The sequence below is a fragment of the Solanum lycopersicum genome, chromosome 5 (genome assembly GCF_036512215.1).
Source record: "Solanum lycopersicum chromosome 5, SLM_r2.1".
Classification (NCBI taxonomy): domain Eukaryota; kingdom Viridiplantae; phylum Streptophyta; class Magnoliopsida; order Solanales; family Solanaceae; genus Solanum; species Solanum lycopersicum.
Genome location: NC_090804.1, coordinates 34,519,077 through 34,527,088, shown reverse-complemented (window position 1 = coordinate 34,527,088; position 8,012 = coordinate 34,519,077). Strand labels below are relative to the sequence as shown.

General features: G+C 42.8%; 1 long non-coding RNA gene across 1 annotated transcript in view; it reads left to right on the top strand.

Moving 5' to 3' along the window:
• The first annotated feature begins 1,545 nt into the window (after window positions 1–1,545).
• LOC138348418 (uncharacterized) overlaps window positions 1,546–8,012 on the top strand; it is a 7,309-nt gene continuing 842 nt past the window's right edge. Inside the window, exon 1 of the long non-coding RNA XR_011221023.1 lies at window positions 1,546–1,624. This is a non-coding gene — a long non-coding RNA (uncharacterized lncRNA). The remainder of the gene's footprint in view (window positions 1,625–8,012) is intronic.

The window sequence follows — 8,012 nt, the reverse complement described above, 5'->3', positions numbered from 1 at the left end:
TCGTTTCAAAACACTTGGAAATTCTGAAAAATGGGTACTGAAATCGACTCTCTGAATGTCGTAACGGAATAGCAAGATGGACCATCACAGGCGTGACGGATAGTCATAGACTCTTCAGAGAATTTCAGTCTCTGAACTCTATGACGGAGCAGCAGGACGGACCGTCGCAGGCAAGACGGCCCGTCACAGGCTGCGTAATCCCAGGGTGGGTCGGATTTAAGTTAAGTAATTTAAGGGGCGTTTTGGACTATTCCTGCTTTAATTATAAAGTTAGTGGGTTAATGTTAATAAGTCTAATTACTTGGGGGTTAAAAGATCTAACCTTGAATTAATTAATGGGTTAATTCACCATCTTTTATACTTAATTATATGCTAATTAGGGTAAAAGAGAGAGGGTTTGAATAAGAAAAAGAAAAGAACAGAAAGAGAGGGAGAAACGAACGAGAAAGAGGAGAAACGAAAAGGCTTGGGAAATTGCTTGCTTGATCACAAATCTTCGGTGGAGGTAGGTTATGGTTTTTACACTATTCATAGTAAACTCTTAATAGCGAATGATATGTATTGGGTAGTGTTGTAAACCCTTCTATATGCTTAATTGTGTGTTTGCATGTTGTGGTTATATAATTGTGATGAAATAAGCATGATGAAGCTATTGAATCTTAAATCTTAAAAAAGAAACCCTAATCTACTTTGTTAATGATGATGCCTTAGTGTAAAAGAAGGCTTGATGAACAAAAGTAGTGAGATTAGGGGATCGGGTGCCACGTTCCGGTACCAGGATAGTATATGAGGATCGGAGTGTCACGTTTCGACACCAGGATAGTATATGGATCGGGTGCCACGTTTCGGTACCAGGATAGAATATGGATCGGGTGCCACGTTCCGGTACCAGGATAGTATATGAGGATCGGAGTGTTACGTTCCGACACCAGGATAGTATATGGACCGGGTGCCACATTCCGGTACCAGGATAGAATATGGATAGAGTGTCACGTTCCGACACCAGGATAGTATATGGATCGGGTGCCACGTTCTGGTACCAGGATAGAATATGGATCGGGTGCCACGTTCCGGTACTAGGATAGTATATGAGGATCGGAGTGTCATGTTCCGACACCAGGATAGTATATGGATCGGGTGCCACGTTCCGTACCAGGATAGAATATGGATCGGGTGTCACGTTCTGACACCAGGATAGAATGAGGATCGGAGTGTCACGTTCCGACACCAGGATAGTATATGAGGAGCGGAGTGTCACGTACCGACACGAGGGGAATAAAGATAATGAATCTTGAAAGATGATAATATATTCAATCTAATGAACCTAATTCCCAAATGAGTATGATGAGGAGCCGTGAGTCCTCATTGATGTGCTTGGTGTTGTAACCAAGGGTTATGGTAACTGTAGATGCTGCATGCTAAGGATATTAGTTGATTTTATGATGTTATCTGATATATACTTTTTTCTATTTTGAGTTGGCCGATGATACCTACTCAGTACTTGTGTTTGTACTGACCCCCTACTTTTATGTTTCTTCCTTGTTATTTGTGGAGTGCAGCAAACGTGCCATCGTCTTCAACTCAACCGCAACTCTAGCCAGTCTTCATTACTCCGGATATCAGGGTGAGCTAATGCTTCTAGCTTGGTTTGGATCTTCCTCTTCATGTCTTGATGCCTTGAAATTCCGGCATGGACTAGCTTTTACTTATTTTAGCTTCTTAGAATACTCTCAGTTTTGTAATTTTAAGTAGATGTTCTTGTGATGATGACTTCCAGATTTTTGGGATAATAATAGTTGTTGAGTTTTTAGAAGTAATTGAATTGGGTTTTATTAATGAGTTTAAGTCTTCCGCATTACTTTCTGTTGATATTATATTGAAATGTTAAGGTTTAGATTGGTTGGTTCGCTCACATAGGAGGGTAAGTGTGGGTGCCAGTCGCGGCCCGATTTGGGTTGTGACAAACTTGGTATCAGAGTATTAGGTTCGTTGGTCTCATCACACAAGAACGAGTCTAGTAGAGTCTTAAGGAACGGTAGGGGGACGCCTTTACTTTTCTTTGAGAGGCTATAAGACTTTAGGAAAATTCCATTCTTTCTTTCTTTCTTTCGTGCTATTACTTGGGTCCAATTGGTATCTAGGTGATACAAATTGGTATCTGACCATCTTCACTCTATTTCGCAGATGGTTAGAACTAGAGTAAGAACCACGCCAACATCAACATCGGCAAGACAAGAAGCGTCTGAGCCAGCCACTGGGGCTGTAGCTCGAGGAAGAGTAGCGGCAAGAGGCCGTGGTAGAGGTCGTGGGAGGACGTCCTCTAGAGGAAGGGGACGAGCACCTAGCCCATCTGATACTAGGGCGGTGACTCCTCCACCGACTGAAGAAGTAGTAAGAGAAGGGGAGGATGGGGAAAATGAACAAGTACAGAATGAGGAATTACCACCCTAACCTACCCCAGAGATGATCAATTCGGTTCTTGTTTATCTTAGCAGGTTATCTGATCAAGGCCAAGCGCCTCCAGTGTTTTCTGCACCAACACCTCAGGCTCCGGAGGTACAGCATACGGCTACTATGGCTCCCCTCATGGATGTTCCATTGGAAATAGGCACGTTTCCTCGTCTGACTACAGGGCCTATAATGACAAATGATCAACATGAACTTTTCAGTAAGTTCTTGAAATTGAAACCTCCAGTCTTCAAGGGTGCTGAATCTGAGGATGCCTACGATTTTCTGGTTGACTGTCATGAGCTACTACACAAGATGGGTATAGTAGAACGGTTTGGTGTTGAGTTTGTGACTTGTCAGTTTCAAGGGAACGCCAAAATGTGGTGGCGGTCACACGTTGAGTGTCAACCAACGGAGGAACCACCTATGACTTGGGCCTCATTCTCTAGCTTGTTTATGAAGAAGTATATCACCCGGACCTTGAGGGATAGGAAAAGAGATGAGTTCTTGAGCCTAGAGCAAGGTAGGATGTCGGTTTCTGCCTATGAGGCTAAGTTTCGTGCACTCTCCAGGTATGCCACCCAACTATGTTTCAGTCCACAAGAGCGGATTCGCCGTTTTGTGAAGGGGTTGAGATCAGAGTTGCGGATTTCAGCCTTACAGGTAGCGGCTACAGCGAAATCTTTTCAAGAAGTGGTAGACTTCGTGATAGAGGTAGAGGGAGTGAAGCCAGATGACTTCACCATGGAAACTACATCAAAAAGGTTTCGAAAGGGAGGTGAGTTTAATGGTTCTTACTCTAGAGGACAGGGTTCAGGAGGTTACTCAGTGCGACCAATTCAGTCTTCACTACAGAATGTAGTTGGGAGTCCACCTCAGACCGGTCAACACTTCTCTAAGAGACCTATGCTTGAATCCAGAGAGTGTTATGGATGTGGAGAGACTGGACACATTAAGAGATATTGTCCAAAATAGAGTTACAGACCTCCAAATGTTAGAGGTAGAGGTGGTTATAGAAGAGGCCGTCATTCTGGAGGACGTGGTGGCCGAGGTAATGGTGGTCACCAAAACGGCCGGGGTGACGGGCAAACTAGAGCCACTACAGCACCACATGGTAGGGGCAACAGGCAGACAGGTGATAGGGCCCATTGTTACGCTTTCCCTGGGCGGTCCGAAGCGGAGACATCAGATGCTGTTATCACAGGTAATCTTTTGGTTTGTGATTGTATGGCTTCTCTATTATTTGACCCTGGCTCTACATTTTCATATGTATCTTCCTCATTTGCTAATGGTCTTAATTTACGTTGTGAATTGCTTGACATGCCTATTCGTGTTTCTACTCCGGTAGTGAGTCTGTGATAGTTGAAAAGGTGTATAGGTCTTGTCTTGTAACTTTTATGGGGAGCAATACTCATGTAGACTTGGTTATCTTAGAAATGGTTGATTTCGATGTAATTCTTGGTATAACTTGGCTTTCTCCAAATTTTGCAATCTTGGATTGTAATGCTAAAACGGTGACGTTAGCCAAGCCTGGGATAGATCCGTTAGTGTGGGAGGGTGACTACACTTCTAATCCGGTTCGTATCATCTCCTTTCTTCGTGCTAAGAAAATGGTTAGTAAGGGTTGTTTAGCGTTTTTGGCACATCTCAGGGATGATACTACCCAAGTACCTCCAATTGAGTCGGTCTTGATAGTTCGTGAGTTTTTAGATGCGTTTCCCACAGACCTTCCTGGCATGCCACCGGATAGAGATATTGACTTCTGCATCGATCTTGAACCGGGTACTCGCCCCATTTCTATACCCCCTTATAGAATGGCTCTCGCAGAGTTAAGAGAGTTAAAGGCACAACTTCAAGAGTTGCTAAGCAAAGGCTTTATTAGACCAAGTGCCTCTCCTTGGGGTGCTCCGGTATTATTTGTGAAGAAAAAGGATGGGAGCTTTCGAATGTGCATAGACTACAGACAACTAAATAAGGTAACGGTTAAGAACAAGTATCCTCGTCCTTGCATTGATGATTTATTCGATCAGTTACAAGGTGCTTGTGTCTTCTCTAAGATTGACTTGAGATCCGGTTATCATCAATTGAAGATACGGGCAACGGATGTGCCAAAGACTGCTTTTCGAACTAGGTATGGGCATTACAAATTTGTAGTAATGTCTTTTGGTCTTACGAATGCCCCTGCTGCTTTCATGAGCTTGATGAACGGGATTTTTAAGCCATATCTGGATCTCTTTGTGATCGTATTCATTCATGATATATTGGTATACTCAAAGAGCAAGAAGGAACATGAAGAGCATTTGAGAATGGTATTGGAAATGTTGAGGGAGAAAAAGCTTTATGCCAAATTCTCCATGTGTGAGTTTTGGCTAGATGCAGTGTCCTTCTTAGGGCATGTGGTTTCGAAGGATGGGGTGATGGTAGATCCTTCTAAGATTGAGACAGTGAAGAATTGGGTAAGACCTACTAATGTGTCAGAAATAAGGAGCTTTGTTGGTTTAGCTAGCTATTACCGTCGATTTGTCTAGGGATTCTCTTCCATTGCTTCCCAATTGACGAACTTGACTAAACAGAATGTTCCATTTGTATGGTCGGACGAGTGTGAAGAAAGCTTTCAGAAGCTCAAGACTTTGTTGACTACCGCACCAATCCTTACCTTGCCAGTAGAAGGTAGGAATTTCATTGTCTATTGTGATGCATCCTATTCGGGGTTGGATGCAGTGCTAATGCAAGAGAAGAACGTAATTCCTTATGCTTCAAGGCAATTAAAGGTGCAGGAACGTAATTATCCGACCCATGATTTGGAATTGGATGCGGTAGTGTTTGCCTTAAAGCAATGGAGACACTATCTATATGGGGTTAAGTGTGAAGTATACACGGATCATCGTAGCCTACAGTATGTCTTTACTCAAAAAGATTTGAATTTGAGACAGAGGAGATGGATGGAACTACTGAAGGACTACGATATCACTATCTTGTATCATCCGGGAAAGGCTAATGTTGTGGCAGACGCCTTAAGTAGAAAGGCAGGGAGCATGGGAAGTCTAGCTCACTTGCAAGTTTCTAGACGTCCATTGGCTAGAGAGGTTCAGACTCTGGCTAACGACCTTATGAGTATAGAAGTAAATGAGAAGGGAGGATTGTTGGCTTGTGTGGTGCCAAGATCTTCTTTTCTTGACAAGATTAAGGGAAAGCAGTTTAATGATGAGAAATTGATCCGGATCCGAGATAAAGTATTGCGAGGAGAGGCTAAAGAAGCAATAATGGATGAGGAAGGTGTTTTGAGAATTAAGGGAAGGGTATGTGTGCCCCGTGTTGATGATTTGATCCACACCATTCTTATAGAGGCTCATAGTTCCGGATATTCTATACATCCTGGTTCAACCAATATGTACCGTGACCTAAAGCAACACTTTTGGTGGAGTAGAATGAAGCGCGACATTGTGGATTTTGTTGCCAAATGTCCAAATTGTCAGCAAGTAAAGTATGAACACCAGAGACCCGGAGAAACACTTCAGAGAATGCCCATTCCTGAATGGAAGTGGGAAAGAATTGCAATGGACTTCGTGGTTGGTCTTCCAAAGACATTGGGGAAGTTTGACTCTATTTGGGTAATCGTTGATAGGTTAACGAAGTCTGCCCACTTCATTCTGGTCAAGGTGACTTATAATGCAGAGAAGTTGGCCAAAATCTATATCTCAGAAATTGTTCGATTGCATGGAGTTCCACTTTCCATCATATCAGATAGAGGTACGCAGTTTACTTCTAAGTTTTGGAAAACATTGCATGCGGAATTGGGTACTAGGTTGGACCTTAGTACTGCGTTCCATCCTCAGACCGATGGTCAGTCTGAGCGAACAATTCAAGTGTTGGAGGATATGCTTCGTGCATGTGTGATAGAATTTGGAGGACATTGGGATAGCTTCTTACCCTTTGCAGAGTTTTCCTACAACAATAGCTATCACTCAAGCATTGATATGGCCCCATTTGAGGCACTATATGGGAGAAGATGTAGGTCTCCCATTGGGTGGTTCAATGAATTTGAGGTTAGACCTTGGGGTACTGACCTTCTGAGAGAATCGTTAGATAAAGTGAAATCTATTCAAGAAAAGCTGTTAGCGGCGCAAAGTAGGCAAAAGGAATATGCAGATCGAAAGGTTAGAGACGTGGAGTTCATGGAGGTAGAACAAGTCTTGCTGAAGGTTTCGCCCATAAAAGGGGTGATGCGATTTGGTAAAAGGGGTAAATTAAGCCCAAGGTATATCGGTCCCTTTGAAGTACTTAAGAGAGAAAGGGAGGTGGCTTACGAGTTAGCCTTGCCTCCAGAGCTGTCCGGAGTGCATCCGGTGTTTCATGTGTCTATGTTGAAAAGATACCATGGGGATGGAAACTACATTATCTGTTGGGATTCAGTTTTGCTTGATGAGAATTTGTCCTATGAGGAGGAACCTGTTGCTATTCTAGATAGAGAAATTCATAAGTTGAGATCAAGGGAGATTGCATCCATCAAAGTTCAATGGAAGAATCGACCAGTCGAAGAAGCCACTTGGGAGAAAGAGGCTGATATGCGAGAAAGATACCCACACCTGTTTACAGATTCAGGTACTCATTTTCGCCCATGTTTTCCTTCTTGTGATCGTTCGGGGACGAACGAGGTAAATTGGTATCTATTGTAACAACCTGTTTATTCGTTTTGAGCAGCAAATTTTATTTTTGGAAAAACAGGTTGAGATGACGGAACTCACGACGGGCCGTCATGAGCACGACGGACCGTCGAGGGGTCTCGTTTCAAAACACTTGGAAATTCTGAAAAATGGGTACTGAAATCGACTCTCTGAACGTAACGGAATAGCAGGATGGACCGTCACAGGCGTGACGGACCGTCACAGACTCTTCAGAGAATTTCAGTCTCTGAACTCTGTGACGGAGCAGCAGGACGGACCGTCGCAGGCAAGACGGCCCGTCACAGGCTGCGTAATCCCAGGCTGGGTCGGATTTCAGTTAAGTAATTTAAGGGGCGTTTTGGACTATTCCTGCTTTAATTATAAAGTTAGTGGGTTAATGTTAATAATTCTAATTACTTGGGGGTTAAAAGAGGTAACCTTTAATTAATTAATGGGTTAATTCACCATCTTTTATACTTAATTATATGCTAATTAGGGTAAAAGAGAGAGGGTTTGAATAAGAAAAAGAAAAGAACAGAAAGAGAGGGAGAAACGAACGAGAAAGAGGAGAAACGAAAAGGCTTGGGAAATTGTTTGCTTGATCACGAATCTTCGGTGGAGGTAGGTTATGGTTTTTACACTATTCGTAGTAAACTCATAATAGCGAATGATATGTATTGGGTAGTGTTGTAAACCCTTCTATATGCTTAATTGTGTGTTTGCATGTTGTGGTTATATAATTGTGATGAAATAAGCATGATGAAGCTATTGAATCTTAAATCTTGAAAAAGAAACCCTAATCTACTTTGTTAATGATGATGCCTTAGTGTAAAAGAAGGCTTGATAAACGAAAGTAGTGAGATTAGGGGATCGGGTGCCACGTTCCGGTACCAGGATAGT